Below are 19,808 nucleotides of genomic sequence, written 5' to 3'. Positions count from 1 at the left end.
TTACCTCCTGTGTTTTATTTCTTTTTAAAAAATATATTTTTATTGATTTCTGAGAGGAAGGGAGAGGGAAAGAAAGATAGAAACATCAATGATGAGAGAGAATCATTGATTAGCTGCCTCTTGCATACCCCACACTGGGGATCAAGCTCACAACCTGGGCATGTGTCCTGACCAGGAATTGAACCATGACCTCCTGGTTCACAGTTCGACACTCAACCACTGAGATTATGCTACAATAGTTAGGCCCTCCTGTGTTTTCTTATTAGCTATATTAGCTATAATGGTCTGTGGCATTATTTTAGTAATTATTCTAGGGCTTAGAGTAGGGGTGTCGAACTCAATCAGAGAAGGGGCCAAAATCTAAAATCCAGCCTAAATCGCAGGCCGAATGGTTTACTGAACAGTCATAAACTGACAATGTCATAAACTGACAGCGGAGTGCAGAGATGACAGCGTGGTGCGGGCCACATTGCAAGGCCTGGCGGGCTGGATTTGGCCTGCGGGCCTTGTGTTTGGCACATGTGGCTTAGAGTATAGTATGCAATTTTAGCTTATCAGAATCTATTCTCAAATAATATTATGTCTCTTTACATCTACACTAATAAAAGAGAAACATTCAAATTAACCATCACTCTGCTATGCCAAGCCATGCCCACCAGCCAATCAGAATGAGTATGCAAATTAACCCATCAAAGATGGTGGGTAAATTTACATACGCAGGGGGGTTGGGCAGTGACATGGCTTGCCTCTGGGGGTCCAGGTCCATCAGGGGACGGGGGAAGCCTGGTGGGCAGTGTCAGACACCACTGGCAAGGCACTAGTCCATTGAGGCCCTGGAGGTTGGGGTAGGCAGTGCCAGATGCCACCCACAGGGTCTGGGTCCATCTCAAGTTCTGGGAGGGGCAGCGGCTTGCCTAGCCATGCCCTGGAGGATTGGCTGGGCCTGCTCAGCAACTCCCCTGGGGCCTGTAAACATCTTAGGCATGGGGTTGCTAAGACCCAGATATGGCCTCTGGCCACAGATTCACAGCTTCAGAGTGGAGGTGTACCTCTCTGCAGGGTACCAGACTGACTGATGTGATTCAGAGAAGCTCCCAGTCCTAACGGGCCTTGCTCAGGCAGCCTTTACATTTCAAAGGTGGTGACTCCTGGATTGTGAGAGGGCCTAAACCTGCAGTTGGACATACCCAAGGGGTCCCAGATTGGAGAGGGTGCAGGCTGGGCTGAGGGACACCCTCACCAGTGCACAAATTTTGTGCATGAGGCCTCTAGTATAGTATAAGAACCTTATAACTGTATATTCATACTTCTTTCTTTCAGTCTTCATGCTATATTGCCATACATTTTATTTCTACATATGATAAGTACTCCAGAATATATTGCGATTGCTTTAAGCAGTTGATTATCTGTTCAAGAGATATAAATAATAAGAAAAAATTCTTCTTGCTATCTACAAAGTTATCATTTTTGGGGTCCTCATTTCTTTATGTGGATATAGATATTCATTAGGAATCATTTTTCTCTGCTTAAAAGACTTTCTTTAACATTTCTTGTAGTTTTGCTAGTAATTTTTATTTTTAGCTTTGTCCATCTGAATAAATCTGTATGTGACGCTTTCACTGCTACAGACCCTAAATTGGCAGTTTTTGTCTTTGAGAGATTTTAAAATGTTGCCCCATGGTCTTCTCACTTTCATTATTTCTGGAAGAAGACTGCTTTTATTTGTTCTTCTGCATTGAATGTGTCCTTTTCCTCTGGTTGTTTTTAATATATTCTCTTTATCACTGGTTTTAGACAAATTGATTAGATGTACCTTGGTGTATATTTCTTCATTTAAAACTTCTTGGATCTGTTTATACTTTCCATAAAATTTGGAAATATCTTAAACATTATTTCTTCAAATAATTTTTCTGTCCAACCAAAATTATATAATATTAAACCTCTTAAAGTTGTTCCAGAGCTCAGTGGTACTTTTCTGCTTCCTTTACCTCTTTTTAAAATTTTGTCTACTTTTTGTTTTATTTTGGAGTTTCTATTGCTATGCTTTCAAGATCACTAATTTTTATTACACAATGTCTAATCTGCTGTTAACCACATTGTATGTATTATATTTTTTACCTCAGACATCATAGGCTTCATCTCTAGAAGTTTAAATTGGTTGTTTGTGTTTGTGTGCTTTATTGAATTTATTGAAATCACATCCTATATAATAAAGAGGTGATATGCAAATTGACCATCACTCCAATACACAAGATTGCCACTTCCATGTGGATGCAAGATGGCCACCACAAGATGGCTGGAAAAGGAGGGCAGTTGTGGGTGATCAGGCCAGCAAGGGAGGGCACTTGTGGACAATCAGGCCTGCAGGGAAGGGAAGTTCGAGGTGACCAGGCCTGCAGGGAAGAACAGTTGGGGGGAACCAGGCCAGCAGGGGAGTGTAGTTAGGTGAGACCAGGCTGGCAAGGAAGGAAAGTTAGGGGTGACCAGGCCAGCAGAGGAGGACATATAGGGGCAACCAGGCTGATAAGGGAAGGAAATAAGGGGTGACTGGGCCAGCAGAGGAGGGCAGTTAGGTGCAAGCAGACCTGCAGGGGAGGGCAGTTGGGGGGTGGGGGGAGTACAGGCCAGCAGGAGAGGACAGTTAGAAGTGACAGGCAAGCAGGGGAGGGAAGTTAGGGGTGACCAGGAAGGCAGGAGAGGGCAGTTAGGGGCTAGTGTGCTGGCAGGAGAGCAGTTAGGTGTCAATCAGTTTATAATAATCCCAAACTGGGAACAATTGCAATGTTTATCAACATCTGAATGGATAAACAAACTCTGGTATCTCTGCATAATCAAATACTGCTCAGCAATAGAAAGGAATGGATTACTATGTATTAATATTTGCCAGAACATGAATGCTTCTCAAAATAATTATACTGAGTAAAAAAATCCAGTAAAAAAATGAATTTATACTATATAGTTGTATTTGTATAAAATTCTAGAAAATACAAAGTAATCTGTAGTTAAATAAGACTGATCAGTGGGAGATTGAAATGGGATTGGCTGACAAGAAGAGGGATTATAAGGAGCATAAAGAATTTACCTGGGTAATGGATATATTCATTATTTTGATTATGGTGATGCTGGTTATATATATTAATAAGAAATTATCAAATTGTATACTTTAATTATGTGCAGTTTATTGTATGTCAATTATCTTTCAATATATGTTTTTCAAGAAAGAAAATAGGAGTTGACCTACTTGAATGTCTCATATGCTGCTGTTTGACTTATAAAATACTAACTTTTTAAAAGGTGTCTTTTATTATAATGTAATCACACATTCTTAAAAGTGTCAGTGAATCAAAATTATAATCCTATAAAACATATAATCAAAGAAACTTTAGAGATTCTATAATAATTTTTTTCAGGTGAGAAAACTAAAAGTGGATGGGGTAAATTGATGTGTCTCAAATTATATAAGAATTCTATCTCAGAGAAGTGAAAGTTTTGATTTCTTGCCACTTATTAAGCTAAGTCACAGTGACATATAAATACATGGTCAAAATGTTGCAGACAAATGGTCTCAACTTGTTTAAGATCAATGTTTTCTGATGGTCTTAGGCAATCCTGCTAGCGGTTCTTTACCTATGGGTCACAACCCACAGGTTGAAAACCACTGCTGTAGAGCCTAAGACCATCCTAAAGCACAGATATTTACATTACAATTCATAACAGTAACAAAATTACAGTTATGAAGTAGCAACAAAAATTATTTTATGGTTGGGGGTCACCACAACATGAGGAACTGTATTAAAGAGTTGCAGCATTAGAAAGGTTGAGTACCACTGCTATAGAGGGTTGCAACAATGAAGGATTTGCATGTATCTTTATTAGAAACCTAAAGGTCCAGTGGACAAAATTTGTGCACTGGGAACGGGGTGACCCTCAGCACAGCCTGCACTCTCTCCAATCTGGGACCCCTTGGGAGACATTCCTCTCACAATCCAGGACTGATGGCTCCCAACTGCTCACCTGCCTGCCTGCCTGCCTAATTGCTCCTAACCCCTTCTGCCTGCCAGCCTGATCACTCCATAACTATTCCCCTGCCAGCCTGATTAACGCCTAACTGCTCCCCTGCAAGCCTGATTGCCCCTAACTGTCCTCCCCTGCCAGCCTGGTCACCTGTAACTTTCCTCCCCAGTTGGCCCAATCACCCCTAACTTCCATTCCCTGCCAACCTGATCACCCCCAACTGCCCTCCACTGCAGGCTTGGTTACTCACAACTTCCCTCCCTTGTAGGCCTTGTCACCCACAGCTGCTCTCCCCTGATGGCCATCTTGTGTGTTGGAGTGATGGTCAATTTGCATATTACCTCTTTATTATATGGGTTTATTATATAGGATAGAATGTAGCACTAAGAGATTAGAAGTTTAAATTGCTAGCCCTAGCTGGCTTGTCTCCTTGGATAGAGTGTTGGTCTGGATGAAGGGTCCCAGGTTCGATTCCAATAAAGGGCACATGCCTAGGTTGTGGTCTGGATCCCCAGTAGGAAGTGTGCAGGAGGCAGCCAATCAATAATTCTCTCTCTTACTAGTAATTGATGTTTCTATCTCTCTATCCCTCTTCTTTCCTCTCCTAACTGCTATAATTTCAAACAAGCAATTTTCCTCCACTGGCAAGCAGAAGTGTATTCTCATACCAATGTACATAAGCTATTTTTGAACTAATTTTATTTACATGGAGGTTTTGGGGATATTTAAGAGTTAGAAACAAGATTTTTCTCCATCTTTTGGAAAAGTGCTTTAAACCTTGCTTGCATGAATTAAATGTATCTAAAGCAACAAGTTCAATTACATTTTAGAAAAAAAAGTTGCAGTAATAGTCGCAGTAATATTTGTTGTAGATGACTAAGGATGAGGTAATGGTGGCTTAGCAACATGTTTTAGTTAAGACTGCACTCAGGAGAATTTGGTTTGCATCCCAGCTCCACAGTTGGGCCAAGAAAAGTAATTATAGTGATTAATAATAATATTTGATTTTTTACTCCTGTGTTAGAGTTGGTAGTGTCTGGGGGCAGAAACAAATTGTAGGGAGGAAATGGGAAATATATCCTACCATTTTAATTCTTAAGCAGTATATGGTAGCAAATATGCTCTTACAAAAGCTGTCTGTGTCACCCCATGAATTTTTACATGAAGTTTTCAGCTTCTTGATTTCCTAATCACCTTGGAACTAAGGGCAGAGCAGAGGTGATACTTTTACTCGTTAGGAACAAGTTTTAATTAATACCCCCTTAAGAAGCACCTCCTCAGGTTTATAAGTGCTGTTAAGGAATTTGTAAGTGGTGATGAAGAGAGGGAGCATGTAAATGAATCAGGGTCTCTGATATGAAAATCAAAAGTACGGTAAAACAAACAAAAATAATATATTTTTTATTTAACATGAGAAAGGATCTCATATTCTTACCTCTGGTTGGATTCTTAGGGCCAATGCAAAAAGAGTTCTAAAATAACCCAGATTTAATATAAGTAAGTAAATGAAAAGAAGGAGAGAAAGAAAAAAATAAAACAAAACACAAAAACTGCTCAGGGCAGGACTGGGTTTCCAGACTTGAGTAGCTTCAGTTCTGCTACTATCAGGAGGAGTTGCTATGGGAATCGTTGCAAAAGATTAAATACATCAAGAAAACGTGATTGTGAGAAATGGGTGGGAAAGGAAATTACATTAATGTTGAAATGATGGTTTTTCTTTTGTGGGGTTTTCACATTTCTTTTCTAACTCATATACAAAAACTCTCCCACAAACACAGAGCTCATTAGTAAGTCTCTGCTCTATGCTAAACATAGGGCAGATGAAATGTTCATGTTTTGCAGTAAAATTTAAAGGGCTCTAACTTTTGTAGTGCTTGCTTGTTTCTGATCCCCTGCATCACTTTTGGAGTAAAATCTGTTATCGCCTCTTGACTGAAAAATAACTTCATAGAGGTGTATTGGCAGAGTGGTTGGAGCAGGTCAACGTGGGGCTCCTCACTGTTCCTCTCATCCTGCCATCATCACATACATACATCACATATTTATTTTATCTCTAGAATCTGGAAAATATTTTTAATCTTGTTATTCATTGACATTTTCCTTAAAAAAAAACTTACCAGGAAAGTCAAAGTTAGAAAAATGAGTCTCTTAAAGCACTTCCTTAAAATAGTGTGGAAGCTATGATTTAGGTATTCACAAAGTTCAAAACTTTTCGACAGAAGCTTTCATCTTGTTATTGTTATTATGGTGAATTTTTGTCAGTCTCTGAGAAGTCAATTGTTAAATCTCACCTTGTAAGTAAGAAAGCTGGATCAGAAAATTTCAGTAACTGGCTCATGGAGTCCTGGTCACCTGGAAACTCTGCACTATCACTTCATTGTTTTGTCCTTGACCACATTGCTTCTTTGCCCTGTTAAAATAATTCATTTATTTTAAGAAGATTACAATTAGAAAAGCCCATTATTTCTTAATTTTAAATTATTTTTTAGGTGAGGTAGTTTTCTAAAGAATTACTGGAAAGTAATTCCCTCTTTCGCAATTATTATGGATCACATTTCAAAGCAATTCTCTGTAAGGAACATATTGCACTTTTTTGTTTGCTTTTCCTTTTCCCACAGCAAGAACTTCAATGCATTTGTTATTGTTGTCACAGTTGGCTGGAGGAGAGTTGTATGTCCAATAAGGTCTCCAGAGATTTATTCTATAAAACAAACATTCTGTTCCAGAGAAATTCTATCTACTAAAGAGGGAATATTCTAATTTACCATCACACTCTCACAAAGATGGTAGCGCTCTTAGCCAATAAAGAGTGAATATGCTAATTGACTACCATGCTCTCATAAGATGGCAGTGCCCAAAGCCACAAGATGACAGTGCCCAGTTCCCTCAGCCCCCTCTCATCCAGTGGAGTCCCCTAGTACCCCAGCCCCCCAGGGGAGGGTAATTGGGGGTAACAGGGCCAACAGGGGAGGACAGTTGGAGGTGATCAGGCTGGCAGGGGAACAGTTAGGTGTCAATCAGGCCTGCAGGGGAGCAGTTATGAGGCTATTAGGCTGGCATGCATAGTGGTTAGGGACAATCAAGCAGGCAGGCAGGTAAGTGGTTAGGAGCCAGCAAGCCCAGATTGTGAAAGGGATGTCTGACTATGGAATTGGGCCTAAACTGGCAGTCAGACATCCCTCAAGGGGTCCTAGATTGGAGAGGGTGCAGGCTGGGCTGAGGGACACACCTGTGCTCAAATTTTGTGCACTGAGCCTCTAGTAGTCTAATAAGAAATTTATTTTTTAAAATTGCAGCATCTACCACATATTGCGGTGGGCATTTTCTCTGTTTTCTGCGTCCCGCACGGAAAAACAACAGGTTCCTGAGTGGAGGAGCTGGGGATGAAGAAATTAGAGAAAGAAAGAGACAAGAGGCAGAAATAGATTCATAAAGCTGGGCGCTAGGTGGGCGTCATCTCTCAGATGGAGAGACAGTCACACTCATCACAAACAACACAGCACATTTATTGATTTCCAAAGGGGAAGTTTAAGGTCAAAAGGAGTTTTGGGTGTGCCCATATCCTATTCATCAAGATTTGGGTAAGCTCCTCATTTTTTTTTTTTTTTTTTTTTGGTATAAGATTTAGCATATCAAGATCTGGGTAAGTCAAGGTCCTATTTGTTCCTCATTCCAAGCACTTGGATAAAGATAAGAAATCGGTACTGATAACTGGATTCTGCCAGTGCCCTCAGGCTCAGCCGATAAGAATTAAAAGAATGCCCATGTGCCTTCTCAGGCGGCTCTCTACAACATATAGATGTATTTAACTTGATATTTTAAGAATTAAGAAGTAGCCGAAGTTTGGAGATGCTGCCCTGTATGGGAGACAAAGGGTAGTATCTATGGACAATTCTTTGGGGAAAAAATGATCAAGTTTTCTTCTGTTAATAAATAAGATAAAACAACAACAAGCAATACCAAGCCTGACATAGACTAAAAGGCCACTAGATTATCTTCCTCTGAAGCCACTGAGAATGTGGACTATCATGTGAACAAAGGCTTTTATGCTTAGAGACTGAAACTCTGAAGCTAAAGTGCACTGTAACAAGACACCTCCATCTTATCTATAGTTGGGAGGTTTTAGACAGCAAAGTAACATTGGATAACTTTTTATATTCCTTTTATTTTATATTTTTGTTCATTGATGCATTTTTATTTCCTTTTCTGTATTACATCCTTAAAAAAAGAATCCCAGGATTTTCCCTCCTGTGTGTTTTCATCTTGCTTCTCATGGTACATGATGCCTGCTTGTGAAGAGCTGCTACAGTATTTGGACAGGTTCAAGCCTCAGACTAATGAGAGGGCACAGTCCTCTCATTGCCATGTGCAAGCCCCAGCTTGGAAGGCAAAGCTCTCCCAGCACAATTATAGCCAAAAGCTATAGTTGTAAGCTTGAACCTATGGTCTGAACACTTGGCCCCACGTGTCTGAGTGATGTGGGCTTGATAGAGTTCAGGTGCATATAATTGAGTAGTATTGAAACCCGCGAGAATATTGTAAACATCTTGACCACGCCCTTACTTTGCCTTGTGGCAATTGGCTATAAAATAAAGACAGGGCTTGTAGTCCATGGCGTTGTCACTAGCTCTCCATCAGAGAAGAAAACATCCCACCCAGACCCAGCTTTCTTCTCTTGCCTGTCTTTTCTCAATCCTTCACCACCCCCTCTGAGGGTCACCAAACCTGGCTAAGCAGGCATGACACATAAGGTGCCCAATGTGGGGTTGAGTTTGCCATGGCTGTGCCAGCTCACGACACCTGCTGAGGTTGTCAGTACAATGAAACCAGATTGACAGGACAGAAGTTGGTTTCTCTGCCCTTTTTCTAGATCTTTGAGTTATATCAAATCTAGAGCTGATTACTCCACACTTGTTCAACCTGCCTGTGAGTTTCATAACAATTTCCTCAGCTCTGTGGTCCTTAATAACTTCAAATTTGCCAAGGTAACCATGTTTCATTGTCACAGTTAGGAAGTGGGGGATGAACTTGGACTTTGTCTCTCTTTTCGGCATTGTTGATACTCTGCAAAACACCAGTCCTATGGCAGTACAGAAAGATGGCAGAAAGAGGTGATAATCCCTTTTATGCAATAGTTAAGGATCTTTGAGGACTGTGGCCAGTGACAGTAATATTCTTCTCCAAGTTAGAAGTCACCAGCTTTCCTTCTCCACCCCCTTTACATGAAACACTTCTTGTCTTTTCAACACTAGAAACGTGTCCATACTGATTTCAGGAGGATGAAAGTATGCGAATTAAACTAATCCTATCACCACCTTTTGCTGTAGGGCTTTGACAAGAACATATTAAATGTATACACCTCATTTCTTTTATAGATTTGTTCTGAATGATCTTAGTGTGGAAGGAAATCAAATGCAAAGTCTTGTTTGAATGCATTTAAGACTAGAGGTTTACATTCAACATGCTTCAGTTTCATTTGTGGGTATTTTCCTCCTAAAGTGCTGTCAATTGCCACTTTGTTTGATTCTTTTCAAATGCAGGTTGGCAGGAATGCTGACCACATCAATTTCATATTCTCTTTTGTCTGACTCAAGGATATCAGACACTATTTCATCTTAATGAGGTCTAGTTCTACTTCTATTACCAGGCTATTTCCCTCTGATAAATCACAGTATCCTGTGGTGTCATTGCCCCCTTAATAGGAGGCAGGTGAAGAGCAAATGATGCTCCCGATGCTTCTCTCCTCACTGAGCCATTGCTCTGATGCCAAGCTACCTGGTCTCAAAATCTTGAGCAAATGTTCATCCGGTGGATTTCCCAGGGTCATGACTAGGTTTGCTGGGCACTAATGCTCTGATTCGTGGTGTAAAGTGAGATTGTCTTAGGAGGCTATGACATGTGGCCCGTTTGAAATTTTTCTTTTTAGTTTATAAGGAGAGTCAAACTAGGCAAAAAAGATTGAGTTAAATAATGAAAAACAATAAATAAGCTGTATTTTCTTCCATAATACAGCCAAGAGAAAATTCCAAGATGGACATTCAATATTAATTGAACTTCAACTTTGGAAAAGATATTGTTCTAATTGATGTGTGGGATGCACAGTTGAGTGGCCTTGAACACTCAGTGGGATTGGAGCCTCATTTGGGGTAAGGTCAGAGAAATATTTCCACTGGAGGAAACAGCAAGCAGTGACATAGAGATGAAAAAGTGCAGAATTTATATAGGATCAGGACATTTGGAAAGGTACTTTGAGATCTACATGTCACAAACTATTCTGGTAAGTAAAAGAAAACAAGACTTTTAAAGTCAGAGGTGTGCTTTGTTAAAATAAAATTTAATTCCATCCAAACTATTCCAACTCTTCCCAAATTGTTCTTCAAGCGATATGCAGAATGAGGCTTGGGGGGCATTGTTCAACAATTTCAAAGGCTTGATTTCAAGGTAATACCAAGAAACGACTGTCTGAATTATATCACGCAAGAAAAATGTCGAAAATATTACAGAGTATTCTCTCCCCCACTGAGCCATGTAAAATTTCTCACTGAGGTCTCAGTACCAATACCAGAACTAATTATGCTCTTCTTAAACAATTCATTTAAAAAAAATAGTTTCAAAAAGTGTTTCCTTCAATGGCTTGGATGCTAGAAAATGTGGATCCCCATAAATAGGAGATTTCTAATAAAGTGTACTTAAGACAATCACTTTTTATTTTTCCTTATTTTCTTGGCTTGTTTTTAAAATATTATGTAAGTCACATAAAATCACTTTAGAAATACAAAGTGACATAAACACAAACTAAAATAAGAGTTACAGAAAACACTTAGAATTTCAAAGTATTCTAGCTAAGACTTGAACTTTCTCTCTCTCCCTGCCTCCCTGCCAAGGATTGAAGCTCTGACTCATTCATTTACTGGAATCTACAATAAAAAACAACTTTTGAGAAAACTTTTAGACTTGTAGAGGACCCACATTGAGATATGTTTCCAGTTTGTATTGTCTTTTGGCATTGTCTGATGTGACCAGTTACCAGCAAGTTATATAAAGGAAGTTCTTAAAAGTAAATATGAACCAAAAAAGCAAAAATTTCACAACTTTGGAACTCAGGAATTCTGAACAAAATGAGACTAGAACATTACGTTCTCCAATTTTTTTATGTAGAATTTATTTCAAGAGCTATAAAACAGCCCTAGCCAATTTGGCTCAGTGGATAGAGTGTAGGCCTGCTGGACTGAAGGGTCCCAGGTTTGATTCCAGTCAAGGGCACATGCCCAAGCTGCAGGATCAATTCCCAGTAAGGGACATGCAGGAGGCAGCTGATGAACGATTCTCTCTTATCATTGATGTCTCTCTCTCTCTCTCTTTCCCTTTCTCTCTGAAATCAATAAAAATATATAAAGGAAAGCTGGTTTTTTAAAAAAGAGCTATAAAACAATGGAAGAATGTTTCTCTTTTTTCATATACACAAACAGGCACATACTACAATACATACAGGAGAATAGTTTCACACTATATATATTTAAACTGATTTTTCTCTTCCATACAAATTTGGTCAGAACTTTGCATACACAATTTCTTCTGGAATATATATGCATTAATACCAGAGTCAGATACATCTGCAAATAGTTGAAAATCAAACAGTTCATGCCACTTACACTGCCAAAGTGACACCCCATTTAAATTTTTCATAAATGTTTTCCAGATTTGCAAATCCTCTTTGATGTTTTAAATTTAAATTTAATGAACAAGTGCTGAAATTGTTTTACAGTGGAAGTAAGGCTTTTCAACCACTAGGTAAAGTGGTGTCTCCCTCAAATCATCTGGGGACACAATTTTTAGATGGTCAAACAGAATATACCTGTCTGGGAGTCATTGACTTTTTAGCTGAATGTATTGTGTATATCCTGAAACTTCCCTTTGAGACCACCTGATCCCATCACTACCAAATTAAGTTCAACACCAAAAAAATCCAACCCGTTGAATAACCTCAGCTCTCTTTCCAGAGCTAATGTGATTCTCGGTTGTCTTGACAGGTGTTCAGAAGTCTTCAAGGACTTTAATAGGCCTAGGTAAAAAACATGGCTATGAAGAAGTGGAAAAAAACATCCCAGCATAATATTTGGGATATCTTGAATTTTGTCTTAAAAACTGAGAACAGCCCTGGCTGGTGTGGTTCAGTTATTTGGAGCATCGACCCATGCACCAAAGGGTTTTGGGTTTGATTCTTAGTCGGGGTGCATATGGGTGGAAACTGATTAATGTTTCTCTCTCACATTAATGTTTCTTTCTCTTTCTCTCCCTCTCCCTCCTCTTTCTCTAAACGTAATAAAAAACACACCCTTGGTTGAGGGTTATAAAAAAAACCAAAAAACAAACAGAACAAAATAACCCTAAGAACAACAGGAAGTGGAAAAACAGAATTCCAAAGTTTTCTATTCATTTAGAGAAGGGTTCAAAATGCTGTGTATATATTTGAACCAAACACTTCTCAATATGACCATTGTGACAGAGATGGTTCTGTCACAAAGAACCAAGAGTTGGCAATGAGTCTTTTCCCCTGCTTCTTGGGAACATGGGCCCACTGGACTGACAGATGCTCCCCACCTGAAAGCAAGTCAACATCATTTCCTACTAAGAAATCTAACAGAATACAGTATGCCTTCAATGTCACCCACAGATTGCTGGAACTTCAGGGAAATGACATGTCATAGAATAAATTGATATAAACAAGATTTAAGTTCTTATGGCATTTTATCAATGTTATAATGAAACTAGAGGCCCGATGCATAAAATTCATGCACAGATAGGGTCTCTAGGCCTGGTTGGCAGTCAGGGCCAACCTGTGGGGCTACTGGTGGGGTGAACAGGGGGCCCCCTGCCGGCACCTGCCTGGCTGGGCTGGCACTGCCTGATCGCTGGTCCTGCCCACCACCACCGCCACTGGTCACTTCCCTCTGTGGAGCCTCTGGAGGCGCGATTAGGGTCCCCCACCTTGGCTGGCCTGGGGCCTATGGGAAGGGGGCAGCTCCTGCATTGAGTGTCTGCCCCGTGGTGGTCAGTGCACATTATAGCGACTGGTCATTCCACTGGTTGTTCTACTGTTCAGTCAATTTGCATATTAGGCTTTTATTATATAGGATGATGTTATTTGAGGACCTGCTATATGCTATTGCATTGCCTGTTAAAGGAATATAAAGACTGAGTTTCCCATAATATTACAGTCTTGAATGTTAACCAAACTCTTTTGTAGAAATGCATCTATCTACAGAACCAGTATCATTGACACTACCTGGGTGTTTGTTAGGTATGCACATTTATTGGCCCCACCCCAGACCTACTAAGAATCTCTGAGCTTGAGGCCCTCTTCCCCCCACTGGCTCATGCTTGGCAACAGATGATTCTGATGGATACTGGCCACTAACTAGAGGCTGTTCTGCTCCCGGGACTCTTCATGCCTTTGGCTTTGTGCCCTACTCTCAGCTGTTCTGGATATGGGACCCACATTCACAGACTTAGAGATGATGGTTTTCAGCTGTTTCCTCTCAGCTGGCATTTCCTCCTACCCTACCAACAATGCAATGCCTTCTCAATTATTTCTTCTAACGTTGGTGCCATCTTATGCTTCTAATTGATGGGAGGCAGGAGAACTTTTGACTATTCCTGGAAGCAGAGAGTAAAACTCCTCTTCAATGAAAAAACAAACAACCTTTTTTTTTTTCTTTTCTCAAATGCCAATACCATATAGTTTAATGGCTTTTTTTTTTTCTTCTCATTTATTTTGTTCTAAGTCACAAAACTTGAATAATTCATCTCCCCAGTAGGTGAGGTAGAGCTAGTTTAAAAACTGCTCTTTAACATTCTGCCTGATTGTGGTAGTAACTATTTTGACAGAGACCAGGATCATTCTTCCTCTGGTAGTCTAGGTTTCTCAAAATTTAGAGCTAGTGAGGGAGTGCTGGCTGAATGTGTATCTGTTTTCCATTCTGGGATCCAAACACTTGGTCTGTTTTTCACTCCTGTTCACTGTAGTAGGGCTAAGTTGTCCTGCTCTTGCCCAAATTCCTGGTGGTGTTAGTGTACATATATGTGTGTCTGAAAATATAAATGTTGGATAACAAAATGGAGGAAGAAATAGAAAACATGACAATATCATCAGTAAGACTCTCTGAAGTCCATGATGAAGCTAGCAGTTGAATCTTCAAAAACAACTTTGGGGGATGTGTAGGATGTGGGCAAACATTTGGAAGTGAAGGTTGTTTCCTGAACCTTTCATTAGGACCTCAAATTCATCCTGGTTATACAGAATGCTTTCAAATGTTTTTCCTTTTTTTTTTTTTTTTTTTTTTTTTTTTTTTTTTTTTTTTTAGGTTCTTAAAGAATTTACTCCCGCCTACCCCTTCCAAAAAAAAAATTTTCTTTTGGAGTAAGGTCAAAGGGCAAGCTGTGTTCCCCTTTTGAATACACAAATTAATGAGTTTATTTCACAAGAGCTGGCTTTAATTACCAGTCATATGAAAGATTTGGGATCCTAACTCAGGAATCAGGATATTACATCATCTTTCTATGAGACTGCTTTGAGCCTTAACAGATTGATCCAATTAATTGCCCCTTCCCACTATTGCTGCCTTTTGTAAGCCATTATTCTGCCTCTTTTGAACTCCATTTCCTGCTCACCACTCAACCTTCACAGTGGCATACATACATTTTTTCTTTTCCCTTCACCTTTATCCCAAACTCTTTTGCTTTAAATATCTTTCCAAAATATCTTTCCAAACCCTTAAGGAAACACTTAAATTGCATAAGAATGTCACCTATGTGCTGTGTTTCCAGAAAAAAAAAAAGTGTTATTCATTGCAACCTCAGTGTTAACTTTTTCAAGCCATAATTAGCTCATCCACCAAGTTCAATTAAAACTGTCATCTTGGAGGAGTCACAGAGCAGATCAGTAGCTGGTCCTGCCTACCTTTCCTTGCAAGCTTAGAGATTTGCTCAGCGCTGCTTATATTTTCCAATATAGCATTCCCATCTGGCCTGGAAGACAAGAAAGTGTTGCAGTAACCCCCAACCAATCAGCTTTGTCCTGACACCTCTTCCTGAGATTATGACATAGACCTTAGAGCTGGTGCCCAAAATGGTGGGCTACTTCTGTTCATGAGGAGAGTATGACAAAGAGAAATATGTATTGCCTTAGTCTGTTCCAGCTCTTATAACAAAATAATATAGTCAGTTACCAGGTGTACCATTTAATAATGCAGATTTTGTAATCAAAGAAAACACAATAATTTCAGGAGAAACATCAAAAGTGCTTTATGCAAAGTTATGTCCATCGCTAGCTACACATTTCCCCATCTTTCAGGTAATTTGTAGATACTGTTTCAATAAACTCTTCTTGTTTTGTGGCAAACCATTCAGAGACCCAATTTTCCACTTCTTTGTACATTTTGAAGTGCTGCTCAGAAAATGCATGTGCCATTGATCGGTACAAGTGGTAATCTGAAGGAGCAAGGTCTGTTTAATACGGTAGGTGGGTTAATACTTTTCAGGCAAGATCTTTTAACTTGTCTTTAACTGGTTTTGAAGTGTGTGATGGTGCATTATCATGAAGTAAAATTATTTTGCCATGTCTTCTGGGATATTCTGGTAGTTTCACAATCAAAGCATGGTTCAAATTGATTATTTGTTGATAGCGATCAGTATTAATGGTTTCACCTGGTTTTAGAAGCTCATAATATACCACACCTTCTTGATCCCACCAAATGCAGAGCATTGTCTTCTTTCTAAAGCAATTTGGCCTTGCAGTCGATGTTGATGGTTGACCTGGATCACCTCATGATTTTGTGTATTTGGGATTCTCAAAATAAATCCACTTTTCATCTCCAGTCACATTTCAATGTAAAAAAGACTTTCTTTTGTGCTGTTGAAGCAACATTTTACTGATGACTTTTCGGTTTTCCATTTGTCTTTCATTCAGTTGATGTGACACCCATTTTTCTTCATTTAAAATCTTTCCCATTGCTTGTAAATGATTGGAAATTGTTTGCTGAGCAATGTTTAATCTTTCTTGGCAAGTTGTTTTTGAGTTTGACATGCATCTTCATCCAATAATGCTTGTAATTGTTGGTCTTCAAACTTTTTCAGTAGACCTGGACATTCTTAGTCTTTCACATCAAAATCATCATTTTTAAAGCATTTAAACCAGCTTTCTCAAGTGTCTTGAGATAGAGTATGTTCACCATTAGCTTCCTAAAGTATACAATAACTTTTTCTTCAAAATAAAGTAATGAATTAAAACTTCCTGCAAATGCTCTTTTTTTTTTTTGGCACAAAATTTGACATTTTTAAGCGTAAAAATATCTATGATGTTAATACCTTCAGAAAATTTTAAATATAAAGTTTGGAAGCTTGTTGTCAATAAGCAAAATAGCATACATATAAAATTGCATGTATATCAACATATGTATAACTCCGTCTATTGAAAAAAATCCACATTATTAATTGATACACTTACTAGCTTATAAGCAACAGAAATGTATTTCTCACAGTTCTGGGGGCTGGAAGGTTCAAGATCAAGGTGGTGACAGAATCACTTTCTGGTTCATATATGGTGGCCTTTTCTTGGTATCCTCAAAGGGTAGAAGGGGGCCAGGAAGCTCCCTGAGGCCTCTTCTAACATGGCACTAATCCCATTCATGAAGACTCCACCAGGAAAACTTAATCCACCTCTCAAAGGCCCCAACTCTCAATATCATCACTGCGGTGGTTAGGTTTTAACATGTATATGACTTTGGAGGGACATAAACATTCTTTCTATAGGAAATATGTAAATTTTAGAGAATTGATAGATGTTCTAAGTGTTACATGTGTAAGTATTTGTGGAAATGAACAACATTAAGGGGAAAACTAAGGAAGAAAAAGGTGCTAATTAACCTTCAGAAGCTTCTTGATAGTGGAATGGGGGAGACCCAAGCTGTGCACTTAACTAACCATGATTGTGCCAAAGTGACCTTCAGGATCCTTCTTCCTCTCTTTCCAGTGCTTCTAATACCATCAACATTTTACCTTACCTCCTTTTTGGTCTATTTTGCTCTTTTTGCCTTTCAGCCCCACCCTTACCCCTGCTGTCTATATGCTTTAGTTATCAGTGGCTAGAGCCTGATGACTGTATGTTATTCTCCCTTCTCATTTGCACTTTATTATTTTTAAAATTTTATCTTTATTGTTGAAATTATTATAGATGTCCCATTTGTTCCCCCCCCCCCCCATTTAATCCCCTCCACCTTGCACCTGCTTGTTCCAAGGCCTTCACCATACTATTGTCTGTATCCATGGGTTATGCATGTATGTAAGTTCCACTGTTAATCTCCCTCACCTCCCCATCCATCTTCCATCTGAAATTTGTCATTTTAAAAGAGGAGAGGACTTCTATCTGGAAGTTTCATGAAGGCAAAGAGTTTGGATTTACAATGGATACCAGTAAATATGTGTTGACTGATTGCTGCTATTATGAATGATTGTTCTTGAGGTATCATGACAGGCCTACTGGAATGTTAACGTTGTAGGTAGGGCAGAACAAGAGTGGTTGGGATGTATTTTAGTCATACTCAAAACAGAAAAGCTGACCCTGTGTGACTATGATGGCTGAGCTGCCCTCAAGCTAGGCCATATTGGGAAGAGGAATTAGTTTTGGGAATCAGGCAAAACCTGGAGTGTGCAGAAGGGAGAAAGAGGCAAGAAAGTCCTACAGAATCCACACTTGGCTTCCTGCTTTATGCCCTTCTGAATATTGTGATTCCACTAAATGATGGGTTGGAACTAGAGAGGGATCCAGACTGGGGTTGGGATGAAGGGTCTCAAGGTGGCCATTTTCAAAATCTCACTGGCTTACAATTTACAGTTCTATCCTAGAAGTCACCTTCATCAACTTTACTAGCCCACACTGACAACGCCAATGATGAGCTGCAGGAAAGGCTTACAGAAAGCCAAGATAGTTATGGGTTGGACAAAGCTATTACTTTGCTATCAAAAAGAAAGAGAGCACCAACCAGGGCTTTAAGAAGCCAGACAAGGTTCCTCAAATACTGCAGCAATAAAAGGGCCTTTTTGAGGGGTTATTACCTGACCTTTCTTTGCACTGAATGCTACTCACTTTTTTCCTGGTTTCTATGCTTCAAAATCCTGTATGTGATTGGCTAGAGGCTTTTCATGTGTGTTTTTATTGGACACCAAAAGAAAAATATAAAGATTAAAATATTTATGTACAAATGTGCATAATTGTGTATTGTGTGAGAATTATTATAATTATGAAGAACCTCTTTTCATAGATTTCCAAATACTGATTCTGTTTTAAAGATAAGCTATTTTCCCTAACTCATTTCAGTTCAGTTTTCACTGTATCTAGAAGGTCTTTGTTATGTTATTTCTTTTATATATAACTAAAGGCCTGGTGTATGAAATTTTTGCATGGGTGGAGCGGGAGGGAGGGGGAAGAGAAGAGATGGCAGTTGGATAGCCCTCTCACAACCCGAGACCACTGGCTCCTAACTGCTAACCTGCTTGCCTGTCTGATTGCCCTTAACCACCTCTGTCTGCTGACCTGATTGCCCCATAACTGCCTCCCACGCCAGTCTGGTTGACCCTAACTGCCCTCCTCTGCTGGTCTGGTTGCCCCACACAACCTGCTGTTCAGCCATTTGGTAGTCCCTCACTAACCCCTCGGCTGGCTTAGTCACCTCACACAGCCTGCTGTTCAGTTGTTTTGTCATCTCTCACTAACCCCCCTGCTTGCCTTGTCAACCATACAGTCTATTGTTCGGTCATTACTGTTACTGTGACAGTAAACCTGACAATTTGCATATTTCACTATTATTAGTATAGATGAAAAACGTCCCTGATTCTTTTATGTGTGAGGGAATCAATTATTTAAAATTTTATTGCTGCTGATTTTTTTATATGTGATTAAATTGCTATTGTGTGAACTTTACATGTGAATATGATCCTCAGTCATGGTTTAAATATTGGTTCAAAGCAGGGTGTTCAACAGAAATTTCTATGAAAATGGATTTTTTTGTTGTTGTCCAACAGAGTGGCCATAAGTCCTTGAAATATGGCTAAAGTGATTGGGACTCTAAATTTTATTTATCTTTAGTTAATTTAAACAGCCACTTGTGACTACTATTTATTATAACGGGTAGTGCAGGCTGAGTGGAGTGATTTCAGAGATACCAGGAAGAGGCCTTTTGCCAATATTATGCCTAGAATACTTAAACAACAATAAGGCTGCTTATGGACTGAATGTGTCTCTTCTTCCCCCCTACCCCCCAAATTCATATGTTGAAATATTAACTCCCAGAGTGATGCCACTAGGAGGCAGAGCCTTTGGGAAGTAATTATGTCATGAGGGTGAGGCCCTCATGAATGGGATCAGTGTCCTTATGAGAAGAGACGTGAGAGAGCTTGCTTCCTCTCTCAGTTTTCATCCATGTGAGGACACACAAGAAAGTGGCCATCTGCAAACCAGGAGGTCCTCACCAAACCCGACTGCTGCACCCAGATCTCACACTGCCCACCCTCCAGAACTGTGAGAAATAAATGTTTGTTGTTTAAACAACTCAGTCTTTGTAATTTTTTATAGCAGCCAGAGCTGACTAGGCCAAAAGTCTGAAGTATAAGTGTCAAGGCACTTAAATTCTTGTTAAGGTTGAGGTGGTGGAAGCTCTAAAGTAAAGGAGGACCTGGTTTTCTATAAGTGTTGGAAGAAAATCAGCCTCCTTACTTTAGAGTGAGGATCAATCCCTTGT

This window comes from Pipistrellus hanaki (genome assembly GCF_964339955.1).
Source record: "Pipistrellus hanaki genome assembly, chromosome: 1".
NCBI lineage: Eukaryota > Metazoa > Chordata > Mammalia > Chiroptera > Vespertilionidae > Pipistrellus > Pipistrellus hanaki.
The sequence above is the reverse complement of the archived record's forward strand: the minus strand, read 5'-3'. Positions refer to the sequence as shown.